General features: G+C 45.7%; 1 protein-coding gene across 4 annotated transcripts in view; it reads left to right on the forward strand.

Annotated features, from left to right (window-relative positions):
• PDS5B (PDS5 cohesin associated factor B) overlaps positions 1-17,687 on the forward strand; it is a 376,109-nt gene that overhangs the window by 220,820 nt on the left and 137,602 nt on the right. The gene's annotated exons all lie outside the window — the stretch shown is intronic.

Raw genomic sequence — 17,687 nt, forward strand, 5'->3', positions numbered from 1 at the left:
TATGTTTCTTCTTCAGTGTTCATTTTTGCTTTGACAAAGGAGGTAAACCTGGCAGATATTTCAAAGGAAGCTTGTATAACTGTCCTAATGCCCTCTGGGTCTTCCAGCAGTTTTGTTTACGGACTGCAGTGGGTTTACATAACTTTTATACACAGAGGGCTGCAACATTATGTAATGTCAAAACCAGAAATGCACAGAGCTCTGTGAACCTTTTGTGATAAATACAAATTTAACTAAAAATGATGGCAACTGCTAGAATATTTGTGAAATACAGTATTTAAAATTCTCAAAACTCTCTCAAAACCCTGGTTAATGACTTTTCTGTGTATACTTGTCATGTTCTCACAAGCTGCATAAAATTCAATGGCAGATCAGAGGTTGCTTCCTCCCGCCCCTTTCCCCCACGAAACTACAGGAACAATTGTAGTACGGAGAATTCTAAAATTTTACCTAGTTTCCAGTAGAGAGTCTGGTACTTTACATAGAAACAGAGAAACCAATGGCATATAAAGACCATATAGACCATCCAGTCTAGCCAACCATACCATCTATTCTCTCTAAAAGGTCCTATGTGCTTGTCTCATGTATTCTTGAATTCAGTTAGTTTTTTACTCTACCACCTTCACCAGGAGATCATCTCTTGTGTTCATCACCCTTTCCATAAAGATAAATTTCCTTTGATTACTTCTGACTCTATCTCCATTTACCTTCATCTTATGCCACCTCATCCCAGAGCTTTCTTTCCATTGAAAGAAACTCACCTCTTGTGCATTTAGGCCACACAGGTATTTAAATGTCTATCATATCTGCCATCAATCACCATTCTTCCAAAGTATACATATTGAAGCCTTTAAGTCTGTCAACATATACTTTATAATGATCACTGACTTTTATTAATAACCTGCCTTCTGGACTGACTCCATCCTATTTATACTTTTTGAAGGAGCAGTCTCCAGAATTGTACACAGAACCCTAAATGAGGTCTCACCAAAGACTTGTACAGAGGCACTATGGGTTCCTTTTTTCTGCTGACTATTCTTTTCCTTGTTCATCCAAGAATCCTAGCTTTTGCCAACATAAGAACTGCCATCTCCGGATCAGACCTTCGGTCCATCAAGTCCGGCGATCCGCACACGCGGAGGCCCAGCCAGGTGTACAACTGGCATAATTTTAGTCACCCATATCCCTCTATGCTTCTCGTAAGGAGATGTACATCTAGTTTGCTTTTAAATCCTAGAACGGTGGATTCCGCAATAACCTCCTTTGGGAGAGCATTCCAGGTGTCCACCACTCATTGCATGAAGCAGAACTTCCTGATATTTGTCCTGGACTTGTCCCACCTTAGGTTCAGTCCATGTGCTCTTGTCCGTGTCACATTGGACATTGTAAATAATTTTTTTTCTTGCTCTATTTTGTCGATTCCTTTCAGTATTTTTAAAGTCTCGATCAAAACCCCTTGCAGTCTCCTTTTCTCAAGGGAGAACAATCCCAGTCTCTTAAGTCATTCCTCGTATTCCAAGTTCTCCATACCTTTTATTAGCTTCGTTGCTCGTTCTGCACCCTCTCCAGCAGTTTTATATCCTTCTTTAGGTTGGGAGACCAATGTTGAACACCTTAAAATCATCAGATAGTCGTCCCCAAACTCTGCTCTTCTTTTATTCACAGAACACTTTAATACCATACTACATTGCTCCTTTGAGTTTTTGCAGTTTAAATACATGACTCTATATTATTTTTTATATCTCTTGTTTTTTAGCATCAAATCTCAGGTGCCAAATTCCGGACCATTCAATTTTCATTAGATCCCTCCTCATGCTATCCACGCCATTGAAGTTATCTACCATACTATGCAGTTTGTCATCCACAAAGAGGCAGACCTTACCAGAGAGCCATTCCATAATATCACAAAAATGTTAGAGATGGATGAAGGAGTGATCCTTGCCAACACTCCACTGTTAACACCGCTTTCCTCAGTGAGATCTATTTATGAACTCTATTTATCACTACCCTCTTGTCACCTTCTACTCAACCAGTTTCTAACCCAGTCACTCACTTTAGGGCCATAATGTGAGTACTCAGTTTATTTATAAATCGCCTGTACAAAACTGTGTCAAGAAATTAGATTTGTCCGATAAGATCTACCTCTAATAAAAACAATCAGCCTCGGGTTCTGCAATTCATTGGATTTCAGAATCCTTACTATTACTTTGTTCTAGATACATTTCCATTAATTTACGGACAATTGGAGGTCAATAACCAACCTCTGTATATCTTGTACAATCCCATTCTATTCCTGGACAAGAGGGTTATTTTTCTATGGTTGCCAAACAGCTTGCAGGAAGCCTTAAGCACTGTGTTTTCAGCCCCTCCCCTCTTACCTCAGACTGCCCCCCAGGAATTCAGTTTCTTTCCTACAAGCCAGACTGTAGGAGCATATTTTTTATGCTCATTTATTTTTTTTTAAACTCAGCTTTTTTTTGTTCACGAACTTGTGCTGCAGAGGTTCTCCATGGGGACAGCGCTGGCTCTGGTAATCACAGGCTTTGCCTGTCAGTGCACCCTTTGGACAGCCTACACTTTGATTTGGGGCTCAGAGACAGTTCCCTTGGGAGCTTGCTCCCCCTAGGTTTGCCTGCTAGTGGAGGTGTTCCTGAGATTGGAGCCGACTGCAGAGTTCCGCTAGGTTGTGTGCATGGTGTGTCTGAGGATGGTGGAGGTCCCCACCATGGATGTTGCACTGGGGGACAGTAAGAAGACCAGTCCAGTTTGCATGATTGTATAGTCAGAGGATCTCCCTGTAAGTTGTTTCAGCTTCCATTGCAGCAATACACAGCAGCACATGGCACAGTGAGTATAGGGCTGACAACCTGAATCAGTGATTTTGAGGGATCTCTAAAAGTATATTTTCAGAGGTTTCGGAGTCTCCCCTCCCCCTCCACACACACACCTAAAATCCAAAAATTGCTGTGTTTTAGGGGCCTGTGCTTTTCCCGGGTTGTTTTATTCTAAAAATAGGTCCCATGGTGACCATCTCCGATTTGAGTTTAAGGTTATTTTTAGCCTCTACAAATTTTGTTTTTGCATGAAAATGGCTCAGATGGATTCCCCAGGGCAGGATTATGTGGATTCATGCTTTTTTTTGCAGTGGATGGCTCTCTGGTGAGCAGCTGTGTTCCACTTGTACTGTGGTGCAGGAGGGGGTGAAATTCCATCAGCCCAAGTTCCCTTGACCTTTAAAGCGGTGCTGCCTCTGTTTTAAACCAGGGGCAGCTTAAAAAGTTGAAAGCGGGCCCCGGGGACTACGCGATTGCCTTTCTGGCAAAATGTAGCTGTGATTTGGCGAGCAAAGTTTATAGGGCTCCTGCCCTGGATGAGGGGTTCCCCCCCCCCCAAAATTAATTTGCAAGATGTCTCAGGCTTCTTTGGTGAAGTTATTCATTTAATTAATTTTATTTTATTTATATACCACTTATATCCCAAGTGGTTTTACATTCAGATACTTTATCATATTTCCCTATCTGTCCCCTTGGGCTGAAACTCTATCTAGTGTACCTGAGAATATGGGGTATTAAGTGATTTGGCCAAGGTCACAAGGAGCTGCAAGGGATTTTAACCCATAACTTCAGGGTGCTGAGGCTATAGCTCTAACCACTGCGCCACACACTCCCTAATTGATGCCAGCTGCCCCTCTCTCAGCATCCATACTGGCAGAGGGGACCCCCCCTCTTCCCAGGTCCTGAGGATTGTCCTTGGCTCCCCTGTGGGGGCTCAGACTGGTGTGCCAGCAGTTTCTATGGCTGACCAGCATGCTCTGACCATGCCTTTAGTCACGTGGGTTGGCACTACCACCAAGGGGAATATTGTAGCCCTTGCAGATCTCCAAGATCAGCATCTAGTCTTCTATTTGTGCATTGAGCATATGTTTGCAGGCTCTAGGTGACATAGAGAGAAGTAGATCGAGAAAGATCAGAAACAGAGGAGAGGGGAGAGAAATTCAGGCAAGAAGGGAGAAAAAAGGATTTATGTGGACTCGTGTGTCAAAGAGAAGGGTTTTCAGTTTCTTTCAGAATACGGTGTGGACCCCTGAATCCAGGTGTAGATCTCATGGTGCGGAGATTTTTTATACCCATCTCCTGGTTGATTTGATTTCTAAGTCCCTTCAGGAGTTGAAGTTGGAGGTCAGTCTGCTTGTGGAAGAAGCATTTCTTTAGATCACAGTTCTTCAACCGCCGGTCTGCAGGAAATTTTTGCCGGTCCGCACAGGGCCGGCAAGATTGACTTACTTCAACTTCCTGCCGGTCTGCGCAGGGCCGGCAAGATCAACATGTGAAGCGTGCGCTGGGCAGGAGAGATCCTGGGGAGCCTCCGACAGTGGCTTTCTCCCCTCCCTGCAGCTCTCCTTTACTTCCCAGCGCAACGATTCACGAAGGCAGCCTCGTGGCTTTTGCTGAGTCGCGGCTGCCTCTGATGATGCAACTTCCTCTTTCCTCAGAGGTGGCGCGACCCAACAAAGGACCCGAGGCTGCCTTCGTGAATCGCTGCGCTGGGAAGTAAGAAGAGCTGCTGGGAGGGGAGAAAACCACTATCAGAGTCTGGGAAGCTGCTGGGCAGGGGAAAAAAGGGACAGCTGCTACTGGAGAGGGAGAAGGAGAGATGCTGCTGGGAGGAGAGGAGGGAAAGGAATCTGGGAAGCTGCTGGGCAGGGAAAAAAAAGGGACAGCTGCTACTGGAGAGGGAGAAGGAGAGATGCTGCTGGGAGGGGAGGAGGGAAAGGAATCTGGGAAGCTGCTGGGCAGGAAAAAAAAGGGAAAGCTACTACTGGAGAGGGAGAAGGAGAGATGCTGCTGGGAGGAGAGGAGGGAAAGGAATCTGGGAAGCTGCTGGGCAAGGAAAAAAAGGGACAGCTGCTACTGGAGAGGGAGAAGGAGAGATGCTGCTGGGAGGGGAGGAGGGAAAGGAATCTGGGAAGCTGCTGGGCAGGGAAAAAAGGGACAGCTGCTACTGGAGAGGGAGAAGGAGAGATGCTGCTGGGAGGGGAGGGAAGAGAATTACTGCTGGACAGGAGGAGGACTGAAGGAAGAATGAAAAAAGGAAGGAAACAGCTGGCAGAGAGATTAGAGGAGGGGAAGGGGAGACACAGGCATGAGAAAGTAGAGAGATTGATGATAGGAAGGGGTCCGCACAAAAATAAGCAGAGAGGGACAACGATGATGGATCTGGTGTAGGAGAGATAAAAATGAAGAGAGCAGTGAAGCTGGAATGAATCATGTAAAAAGGAGAGGGGGGCACAAGCTGGAAGGAAAGGGGAGATGGGCATAGAAAGAAGACAGATACCATATGGAAGGGGGAGAGGACAGTGGATGGAAGGGGCAGATGCTGGATTGAAGAGACAGAGAGGGCAGACGCTGGAAGGAAGAGAGTGAAAAGAAGATTGAAAGCAGAAACCAGAGACGACAAAAGGTAGAAAAAAATAATTTTATTTTTATTTTGTGATTAGAATATATCAGATTTGAAATATATATCCTGCTAGAGCTGGTGTTAGACATAACTGGGGACTGCAAAACCCAGGCAGTGCTTCTTTAGCTTCCAGCTGGCTTAGGGCACTCTCTGACCAGGGAGCAGTTGCCCTAGTTGCACTCCCCTAAAACTATTCCTTTCATGTGTGACTGCAGTATTCTCTTAGTATGATATTTCTGTGTAGCATTCTGTAATAATTTGGCTTGTTCAGTTTTCTTGATAGTAGAGGGGATATATGTGAAGGGGAGGGGAGACAGGGGTTTTGTTGATCCTGCTCTGAATTATTTGTATTTATATAATGACAATTGTACAGAATATTGTTTCTTTTTATACTTTAATAAAATACATTCAATATAAAATCATAACTGAGGCTTGTGTGGATGGTATCAGATGATTTGTGGGGACCGACTCGCGGAGATGGGGTGGAAACGGGGTTTTTAAATTTTAGTCCTAGTAGTTTGCCGGTCCACAAAATAATTATTTTATTTCTGCCGGTCTACGGGTGTAAAAAGGTTGAAGAACACTGCTTTAGATTACTCCTGATCACCTCTTAACTTCATCCTATGCCCTCATATTCCAGAGCTTCCTTTCAAATTAGAGACTCTACTAGTGCGCATTTACATTATGTTGTTATTTAAATGTTTCTGTCATATCTCGCTTCTCCCACCTTTCCTCCAAAGTATACAGATTGAGATTGTTAAGTCTGTCCCATTACGCTTTATGACAAAAACCACATACCATTTTTAGTAGCCTTCCTCTGGATCAACAATCCTTTTTATATCTTTTTGAAGGTGCGGCCTCCAGAATTGTACACAATATTCTAAATGAGGTTTCACCAGAGTCTTATATAGGGGCATCAATACCTCCTTTTTCTTACTGGCCATACTTCTCCCTATGCACCATAGCGTCTTTCTAGCTTTTGCTGTCACCTTTTCAAGCTGTTTGGCTACCTTAAGATCATCACATACAATCACACCCAAGCCCCTCTCTTCTGTCGTGCACATAATTTCTGCACCCCCTAAACTGTACCATTCCCTTGGGTTTTTGCAGTCCAAATGTTTGACCTTGCATTTCTTAGCATTAAATTTTAGCTGCCAAACTTCAGACAATTCTTCAAGCTTCAGGTTTTTCTTCATGCCCAACTGCCATGGTCGACGGTGGCTCGGAGCTGTTTAGCCTGGTTGCTGTATCCTTTTTCTCTGTCCAAAGGTCTCCACCCTCCAGATTATAGAGTGGGTAATTTTGACGATGGATACCAGTCTTGAGCTGGATTGCTGTTTGCATAGACATTTTGGTTCAGGCCCGTGGGCTCCCTCCGGGAGGCGGCGGTTGATCAATCATCTGGAGCTTTGAGTGATCCAACTGGCTCTCCTCCACATTGAGGGTTTTTTCTGGCATCAAGTGCCTTCTTGAGTGTGGAGGTCTGGCTTCTCTTTTAGGCGGAAATATGCTTTGTGCTGCTTTCAGCTGTGCACCTAGCCAGAGTGGACAACGTCCAGGCAGATTATCCCAGTTGTCTGACTCTGGAACCCAGAGAGTGGTCTCTGTCCTGAAGAGCGTTCAACTGTATTCTGGAATGCCAGAGTCATTCCGTGTTCAACCTTGTGGTGTCAGTGGCCAACTTGAAAGCGGTTGGTTGTTTAGCTGCTGCTGTTAGGCCGGCGGCTCTGGCCCTTCCACTGGAGAGTTGTCTTCATGTCTTCCCTCAATGGCACATGATAGGCCATCTATTGGGAATGATTGCATCCCAATAGTGGTCTCGTGATTCTCGGTGCCACAACTGGCCGAGTTGTCCATGGTGTGCCGACCTGGTTTGACCAGAGACTTGGACTCCCTTGTAATCTTTGTTTTCTCACAAAGAGCTTGATTACATTGCAGGATCCAGACTGCTCTGTTCTGAGTGGGATATTGATCACACACCCTTGGTTTGAAGCGGTTATTACTTAAGAACATAAGAACATAAGAAGTTGCCTCCGCTGAGTCAGACCAGAGGTCCATCCTGCCCAGCGGTCCGCTCTCGCGGCAGCCCATCAGGCCTAATTGCCTGAACAGTGTCCCTGACTAATTTTGTAACTGCCTCTAATCCTATCCCTATTACCTACCTCTACTCCTATCTGTACCCCTCAATCCCTTTGTCCTCCAGGTACCTGTCCAGACCCTCTTTGAAGCCCTGTAGCGTGCTCCTGCTTATCACATCTTCTGGTAGCGCGTTCCATGTATCCACCACCCTCTGAGTGAAAAAGAACTTCCTGGCGTTTGTTCTAAACCTTTCCCCTTTCAATTTCTCTGAGTGCCTCCTTGTACTTGTGGTTCCCCGTAATTTGAAAAATCTGTCCCTGTCTACCCTTTCTATGCCCTTCATGATCTTGAAGGTTTCTATCATGTCTCCTCTAAGTCTCCACTTTTCCAGGGAGAACCCCAGCTTCTTCAGTCTGTCAGTATATGAGAGGTCTTCCATACCCTTTATTAGCTTAGTTGCTCTTTTCTGGACTCTCTCAAGTACCGCCATGTCCCTCTTGAGGTACGGCGACCAGTACTGGACACAGTACTCCAGGTGCGGGCGTACCATTGCACGATACAGTGGCAGGATGACTTCCTTCGTCCTGGTCATGATACCCTTCTTAATGATGCCCAACATTCTGTTTGCCTTCCTTGAGGCTGTGGCGCACTGCGCCGACGCCTTCAATGATGTGTCTACCATCACTCCCAGGTCTCTTTCAAGGTTACTCACCCCTAGCGGTGATCCCCCCATTTTGTAAGTGAACATCGGGTTCTTTTTCCCTACATGCATGACCTTGCATTTCCCTATGTTGAAGCTCATTTGCCACTTTTTGGCCCACTCTTCCAGCGCTGTCAGATCTTTTTGGAGATTTATGCAGTCCTCCTTGCTTTCAACCCTGCTGTATAATTTGGTGTCATCCGCAAATTTAATAACCTCACATTTTGTTCCTACTTCCAGGTCGTTAATAAATATATTGAACAGGAGCGGTCCCAGCACCGACCCCTGCGGAACTCCGCTCGTGACCCATTGCCAGTCTGAGTAATGGCCCTTTATTCCAACCCTCTGTTTCCTGTCCGCCAGCCAGTTTTTGATCTATCGGTGGACCTCCCCTTGCACCCCGTGGTTCCATAGCTTCCTTAGCAGTCTTTCATGTGGTACCTTGTCGAAGGCTTTTTGGAAGTCAAGGTAAATGATGTCTTTAGATTCCCCTTTATCCACTTGGCTGTTCACCCCCTCAAAGAAGTATAATAAGTTAGTGAGGCATGACCTGCCCTTGCAGAAGCCATGCTGGCTCGGCTTTAGCTGCCCAGTGTTTTCGATGTGTTCCCAGATGCAGTCTTTAATCAGCGCTTCCATCATCTTTCCCGGGACCGAGGTCAAGCTCACCGGCCTGTAGTTTCCTGGGTCTCCCCTTGAACCTTTCTTGAAGATGGGCGTGACATTTGCTATTTTCCAGTCTTCCGGAATCTCTCCAGTTTTTAAGGATAGGTTGCATATTTGTCGAAGTGGCTCAGCTATTTCGTTCCTTAGTTCCTTGAGTACCCTTGGGTGAATGCCGTCCGGACCTGGCGATTTGTTGCTCTTTAGCCTGTCTATCTGCCTGAGGACATCCACTTTGCTTACCTCTAGTTGGACCAGATTTTCATCCTGATCTCCTTTTACGATCTCCTCGGGTTCCGGAATGTTGGTTGTGTCCTCCCTCGTGAAGACTGAAGTGAAGAACTCATTTAGCCTGTCAGCTATCTCCTTTTCCTCTTTTACCACTCCCTTTCTGTCTCCCATCATCCAAGGGTCCCACTTCCTCCCTTGCTGGTTGCTTCTCCTTGATGTACCTGAAAAATGATTTGAAGTTTGTTGCTTCCCCCGCCAGTCTCTCTTCATATTCTCTTTTTGCTTTCCTAACCACTCGGTGACACTCCTTTTGGTGTTTTTTGTGCTCCTTTTGGTTGTCCTCTGATTTGTCCTTTTTCCATTTTTTGAATGATGCCTTCTTGTCACTTATCGCCCTTTTTACTGCATTTGTTATCCACACTGGGTTTTTTGTTCTATTTTTTTTGCACCCTTTCCTGAACTTGGGGACACACCGGTTTTGTGCTTCGTGCACCATGCCCTTGAGTAAGGTCCAGGCTTTTTCTACGGACTCCATCTTCCTTGCGGTGTCGTTGAGTTTCTTTCCTACCATTTTCCTCATGGCATCATAATTCCCTTTTTTGAAGTTCAGTGCTGTTGTAGTTCTTTTCACCTTTGATGATCCAATTTCTAGCCTGTACTGGATCGTGTTATGATCGCTGTTTCCTAGTGGGGCTAGTACCACCACCTCTTTAGCGGGTCCCTCATGTCCGGTGAAGATTAGATCAAGAGTGGCATCTCCCCGTGTTGGTTCCGTGACCAGTTGTTCCGTGAAACAGTCCCTCATGACCTCCAGGAATTTGGTCTCCCTCATGCAGTTTGAGTGCCCTATACTCCAGTCTATTCCCGGGTAGTTGAAGTCCCCCATCACCACCACACTTCCGCTTTTGCATACCTGCCCCAGTTCAGCCTCCAGATCCTGGTCGATTTCTTCCGTTTGTCCTGGTGGGCGATAGTACAGGCCCAATTTTATGTCTGCTCCAGTTCCTCCAGATAGCTTAACCCATAGTGATTCTAAGTCATCCGCCCTTGCTGTTGTTTCCATCCTGGTTGAATGTATGGAATCCTTTATATATAGAGCTATTCCTCCACCTTTTTTGTGTGGCCTATCTCTCCTGTAGAGTTTGAACCCTGGTAAAGCCACATCCCATTTGTTGTCATCAGCCCACCACGTTTTTGTGACTCCGATTATGTCTAGGCCCTTTTTGTTGGCTAAGACTTCCAACTCTCCCATTTTAGCCCTTAGGCTCCTAACATTTGTGTATAGGCAATGTAAGTCCCGGTTGTTTGCCTCTCTTGCTGGTTCCCCTCGTGGTTTGGCACTCCTGGTGACCCCCTCGTGAGTTGCCAGTCCCCAAGCCTCGTCTCGGTCATCCTCCTCCTGTGGTGTGTCTGTTTCGTCCTCAGCCTGTTTCCCCATTTTTGGTTGTCCTTTTGGTTGTTCTCTGTTAGTCCTGTTTGCCAATTTCATTTGTGCCCTAGACCCCTGCAAATTGTCCTTTGGTCCTTCTTCAAAAAATTCCCACTCAGTCCTGAGTCCTCCTTTACAGTATCTTTGTTCAATGTCCTTGGCCCTGGGCATCTGCATTGTGTCCTTAGGTCCTTGTCCCAAAATTTCCCACTCAGTCCCGATCCCTTTTTTACAATGTCCTTGCTCAATGTCCTTGGCCCTGGGCCCCTGTATTGCATCCTTAGGTCCTTTTTCCAAAAATTCACACTCAGTCCCGAGCCCTCTTTTACAATGTCCTTGCTCAGTATCCTTATTTTATACTTTTGTCCGATGTGTCAGATCGACTGTCGGCTTTCCCCTCTTCCTCAGTTTAAAGCCAAATCTATGGTGCTCTGGATGTTGCGTGCCAGCATCCTCATCCCAGTCGTGCTCAGGTGCAGTCCGACTCTCCTGTAGAGCTTATTTTTCCCCAAGAAAGTTGTCCAGTTCCGAACAAAAAGGAAACCCTCCTCTTCGCACCATCTCCTGAGCCACCCGTTTATTGCTTGTAGTTCACTCTGCCTCCTTGTGTCCGCTCTCGGTACTGGCAGGATCTCTGAGAAGGCTATCTTCCTTGCCCTCAGTTTCAGTTTCCTCCCCAGGATCCTGAACTGATCAGTTAGTGCAGTCCTGTTGTAGCTCCTCCTTCTGACGTCGTTGGTTCCCACATTGATTACTACAGCTGTCTCCTCCATCTCGGCCCCTTCCAGGATCCTCTCAATTCTGTCTGACGTCCTTCGTTCTTGCCCCTGGGAGACATGTCACTAGTCCAGGGGTGCCCAACGCGTCGATCGCGATCGACAGGTCGCTCGCTCAGGCGACCCCAGTCGATCGCAGAACGGGTTCCCTTCTTCCCTTCTCTTTTTTCCCCTCTTGACTGGCCCGCTCCTGAATTCTGCTGCTGCCTCCGCTGCTCAACATTTAAAAAAACAAAAACAAAAAAAGGCTTGGAGAACTTATGCTCCGGGGGCTAACATGTGCTTGTACGGCTTCCCTCTGAAACCGGAAGTTATGTCCGGGGAGGGGGAGGGGGTAAGAAGGGAAGCCGGCACGCACATGTTAGAGCCCTGTTCGCGGGCTAAAGCGGGAGACAGGTCAGTGAAGCTTGCGATTTGCTCTTCTTGCTGCCAGGTCCTGCCTACTTTCTGTTTCCTCAAAGGCAGGACCCGGCAGCATTTTTCCCAAAATGTCGATCTTGGGCCGATCAGCCTTCCTCTTCCCGACCTCAATTGTGCCGTCGGAGAGGAAGTTCTGGCCAGCGGAACTTCCTCTCCGACGGCAAAATTGACGTCGGGGAGAGGAATGCTGGTGGGCCCGAAGCAAGGAGAGCTTGGCCGGCGGCGGGCGGCTTTGGGGGCCTGTTATCCGATGGCAGCGGCAGAAGCAGTGGCTTGTGGGTGGGCAGGGAGGGAGAAAGAGGGCAGGCAGGGAGACAGAAGGAAAGAAGAGAAACAGAAAAAAAGAATGGGGGCACGAAGAGAGAAAGAAAGAGAGGGCAAGGAGAGAAGAAGAAAACATTGGGGGGGGGGGGAATGAGGTCAGGAAGAGAGGAAGCATACAGGCTAAAAGAAGGGAAGAAAGATTGGATGCACAGTCAGAAGAAGAAAGTGCAACCAGAGACTCATGAAATCACCAGACAAGGTAGAAAAAATGATTTTATTTTAAATTTAGTGATCAAAATGTGTCTGAATTTATATCTGCTCTCTATATTTTACAATATGGTCCCTTTTTACTAAACCGCAATAGAGGTTTTTAGCGCAGGGAGCCTATGAGCGTCGAGAGCAGCGCTGGGCATTCAGCGCAGCTCCCTGCGCTAAAAACTGCTATCGTGGTTTAGTAAAAGGGAGGGGGTGGGTATTTGTCTATTTTTGTATGGTTGTTACTGAGGTGACAGTGCATAGAGTCATCTCCTTTGACCTCTTTGAAAAAACCCCAGAATAGGAATGATAATTAACAATTGTATGCGTACAGTGTGCGTTGTGTTTTTTTTTTTAAATTTTATTGTTGGTAGATCATTTTGACTTGGTCATTTTAAAAGTAGCTCGCAAGCCCAAAAAGTGTGGGCACCCCTGCACTAGTCGGTCCTCTCTCCCTCCAGCTATGTGACTGTCCACTCCTCTCAGGATTGAGTCTCCTATTACGATAGCAGATCTCCCCTTCCTCAGCTGTCTCTTTGGTCTCAGGTCTGTGTCAGTGGCGCAGTCCTCTAGTCCTTCCTCCGGGTTCTGTTGGGTCTCCTCATTTGTCTGTCCAGATTCTCCGCAAGGTCCTACTCCCGTGGTGTCTGGTGGATTTGGTCGTCTTGACTGTTGGTTCTTCCCTGAAGTGCTGGTGGTCCTGTGCCTCCACCATCCTGCAGGCCTCCTCGATGAATTTCTCGAGCTCTCTAACTTGTTCCGTGATGTGGTCCTCTCTGGCGTTGTCCTCGGTTGTCCAGCACTGTTCCTCCATGGTGCACAGTCCCTCCAGTTCTTGTACTCGAACCTGCAGTCTCCCGACCTCCTTTTTCAGGCTATCCAGTTCCTGACATCGATTGCATATGTACGCCTGCCTCCCGAAGGGGAGGTAGTCATACATATGACACTCGATGCAGAATACTGGGTAGCTCCCCTGGGTTCCTGTAGCCTCCATTCCTGTAGCCTCGGTGATTGGGAGTGGTGCCTGGCGTGCAGCTAGCTGAAAAAGTAGAGAGAAAGAAAGAGTGAGAAGAGGAGAAAAGTACCTTTTTTTTTTAGAAGTTTTTTAAGTCCAATATTTTTATTAAGTTTTTGTTTTTGAAGAAAGAAAAACAGTACAAAAAATACATATTCTGAGTTTCCAACCAAGCAACATAAATTGTGTGACAGGCATTGTAATGTACATGCTATATAGCTTGTATGAAGGAACAAAACAATCGAAATAGTTAGAGAAAATACAACATCAAATAGGATATCACACAGCAAATGAGAGAAACAGTACCAAATGGTTCTGATATTCAGAAATGCACAGGAATACACAGAAATTCACATATCATCATTTTTTTGTAAGCCACACCATATTTTTTCATATGAACCAACATAGTTGAATTTTATTGCATGAGCCTTTTCAAACTTAGCAATCTGGCATACATGATTCCACCAGGAATTGTAATTTAAGTTGGCACAATGTTTCCAGTTAGATAATATGGTTTTAAGTGTAATGAGTAGAAGGCATCTCAGCAGTTTTGCAACCCACTTATTCACTGGTACCTGCAGTCCATATTGACCATAAATAACAATAGCTAGAGTAATGTCTTAAGGTTAGAAGTTAGATTTGCTGCTGGGCTGCCTAGGCTCCTTCTCAAGGCTCTGCGCCGAACTTGGTCGTGATAGCCACTCTTCTCCATGGTGGAGGCCTATGCAAAAGATTGGAGATGTTATATGGCGTGTTGAACCCAGTAACTTGAGAGTCCATCTCTTCTGTTGGGTCCCTGGATACTGGGGTTCCTTTAAGATGACCTGACAATGGGCCTTGCCGTGGCTTCTCTCGAAGTTCAAATCACTGGTCTCCTGCTGAGGCTTTACACCTCTGAGGGGCTCCTTGGCCTCTCATCTGGATGTTGCCCATTTTCTTGGGGACACCTGAGAATTCGTCCTTCTCTGTGGCTGCCCTGCCCGTCTTAGAATCTCTACCTGGTCCTCTTATCTTTGGCTCATCTGCCTTATGAACCTCTGGCACGAGCATTCTTGCTGGATTTCAGGGTCAAGACTGTCTTTTTGGTGGCTATCAACTCTGCCCGCAGGGTTTCTGAGCTTCAGGCTCTTTCCTTCCAGGCTCCCTTTCTTGGGATTGCAGATTCCAGCGTGTTTGCTCCTTTCTTCTGATAGTGATCTCTGTCTTCCTCGTTAACTTGAAAGTCTGGCTTCCTACCTTTACTTTGTTCGGTTCAAGGGTATTGTGGTTTCTGATTGTGCGCAAGATCCTGTTGCAGTATTTGGATGTCACGGATAAAACTCGTGCTTCTGCAATTTCTGGATGGTTCTGTATGGCTGTTTCCTTTTCTATTTTGGCCAGAAGGCCCCATTTGATGTGGACTTATTCTGCTTGAGGCATCTCTTCCTCTTGGCTAGTGTCATCGGCATTCTCTTTGAGGTGCTCTGCAGGATGGTTACTTGGTTCCTTTTCCATATTTTCACCAGGTTTTGCAGGATCGCTTTGGCGACCAAGCAGGATATTGCTTTGGTGCTTCCTAGTTTGCAGCAGGCTTATCAGCCCCACCCTGATTCTATGGGATGCTCTGTTATGTCCCACTTGTTCAGGAATAGAGTGGGATTGTACAAGAACAAAAGATTAGGTCCTTACCTTTGCTGATATTTTTTCTTGTAAATCCACACACTATTCTTGGAACCCATTTTGGGAACTGCTGATTTACTGATTGCCTGTCTTAGCGAGTACTAATAAGCTGATTCCTACCTTTCTAAGCGGACCATTCTTATGTTTAACACTTTCCTTTGGGGGTCTATAGTTTTAGCGCCCCCTTAGTGCAGGATTTGTCTCCTTTATGCACAGTTTTCTTTCAGGTTTTATGCTGTTTAATGACCTGTTTCAAATATTTGTGACTGTTAGCTATTGCATGTTGCGAGCAGAGTGAAATTTATCAGTGAATATCCCTGTACCTCTCTCTTTGACTTTGTACTCTAGAGGTGTCACTGTCTGCTTTGTCATGAACTGGATTCCTGGAGGGGCAGTACTGAGGTAAAAGGGGAGGGGCTGAAAACACTGTGTTTGAGGCTTCCTACAAGCTGTCTGATGACCATAGGAAAATAACCCACTTGTCAAGTTTCAAGTTTATTAGGTTTTTATATACTGCCTATCAAGGTTATCTAAGCGGATTTACAATCAGGTTCTCAAGTATTTTCCCTATCTGTCCCAGTGGGCTCACAATCTATCTAACATTCCTGGGGCTACGGAGGACTGAGTGACTTGCCCAGGGTCACAAGGAGCAGTGCGGGGTTTGAACCAGGAATAGAGTATGGATTTACAAGAAAAAAGATAGCAAAGGTAAGAACCTAATCTTTTATTCCCACCCTTTTCCTTATGCTTATCTGGAGAAGGGACCACATTTGCCCTTCTCCAGTCTTCTAGACTCTAAAGAACAGACAGCTGGTCTATCAGAGTTTCCTTTAATTTTTTCAGCACTCGGTTGTATCTCATCCAGCCCCATTGCTTTTCTCTACCTTTAGGTGCTCACCGATGTTGTCTTATAAAATTCATTCAAGGTCTACTTCATATCTGTTCCTATTAGCATTTGTTTTCTGCAGTTCTACTCATGGCCCTTCATCTGTGGACATAGAACAGAAGTATCTATCGCCCTCATAAATGCCAGATCAGTAAATAACAGACATCATATTAAATGACTTCCTCACAGATAAAAACTGGATGTATTCCTGATTACTGAAACCTGGCTTAAAGACAATGATGGAGTCACACTAGGTATGATATGTCCCCCAGGCTATCAAGCCTGTACACAGAAAAGAGGAGTAGTAGCAGCCATTATAAAATCAAGCATCATCCTAAGACTTATGGACACTATCGCACTAAATGGCATTAAGTGCCTCATCTCCACTGGTCATACCAGAAGGTACACCTTTGCCCTGATTTACAGAGCCCCTAGTTCCCCCATGAATGCCCTAGATGGACCTCATAATGGTCATCAGCAAGCTAGTTATCTCCCACCAATGAATTGCCATGCTTGGTAACTTCAACTTTACAAACTACTCAACCATCACCAGAATACCAGCTGACTTCATAACAATATCAGACCTAGTCTTCCACCAGATCATCATCTCAACCACCCACTCAGCAAGCCATACCTTTGACCTACTCTTCACACAAGAACACCAATCCACTGACTCACACATTCAACATTACACTTCTGAACCAGTATCCTGGTCAGATCATCACCTTATTACGTTCCATCTTGTGAAATCAAGCTATAGAATCCCAGACCAAGGACACCACCACCCTACTCAAGAAGATACTCAACCCTAACTCAGTCAGCCTAGAAAAACTATCATTTGACATCTTTAAATAGCCAAATAACAGGACCTGAACCGATACCCATTGAAAAAGCTATGTCAAACTGGCACAAACAAGTCAAGAACCTGTATGAAAACTTAGCAGAAACCTAAGTAATAAAACATAACACTTGCAACTTCTCCTCCCTTGGTTCACAGACCTCAGGAGAAAAAGAAGAGAGAGCTAAGAAAAGCTGAAAGAAACTGGTGCAAATTTGAAGACAAAAAGGACAAAACCTGCTGGAAAAAACTGCTAGATGAGTACAAACTATCCATCCAATAATGCAAAAAAGCAAAACAAAACTTTACACTGAGAAAAAAAACGTGCTCATGGTCTCGCAAGGAAACCAAAAACACCTGGAAGCCGACCTAGACAGTGAAACTCTCTCTGTCTACTTAGAAGAAAAAATAGACCACATACGCACAAATCTTGATTCGACATCTCAAAACCCAGCAAATGCCCATTATGACCACCTACCCACTCCATGAGAGAACCTGGAACCGAGAACCTTGATCACTTTGAACCGACATTTCATGATCACCTAACAAAAATAATCACCACACTATGACCTTCTGGATACATCCTTGACCCATGCCCGCTGAATCTCCTGATAGCCACAAAAGACGCCTTCATTGAATCAATTCTACCTCCTAATAAATTCCTTCCTGTAATCGGGAATGGTACCGCAAAGCTGGAAATCAGCAATCAGGCTGATCTTAAAAAAAAAAAAAAAAAGATCGTTGTGATGAGGGATGCCCATTCCCTCCTGCCTCAGCCATCCTGACTCCCCCACACCCCAAAACCTGACCCGTACCTTATACAGAAGACAGCAAGAAGGATGTTTAGTCCTTCCTGCTGGCAGGCCCACCTCTTCAAAATGGTGGGCCTTCCCTTTTCCTGGTACATCCTGGGTTGCACCAGGAGGGGCCTAAGCCCTGTTTGGCTGAGGCATCTATAGTCCCAGGAGCCCCTGATGCAGGAGGGACTGTGCATCCTTCCTGCTGTTTTCTCTAT

This window comes from Geotrypetes seraphini, chromosome 6 (genome assembly GCF_902459505.1).
Source record: "Geotrypetes seraphini chromosome 6, aGeoSer1.1, whole genome shotgun sequence".
Taxonomy (NCBI): Eukaryota; Metazoa; Chordata; class Amphibia; order Gymnophiona; family Dermophiidae; genus Geotrypetes; species Geotrypetes seraphini.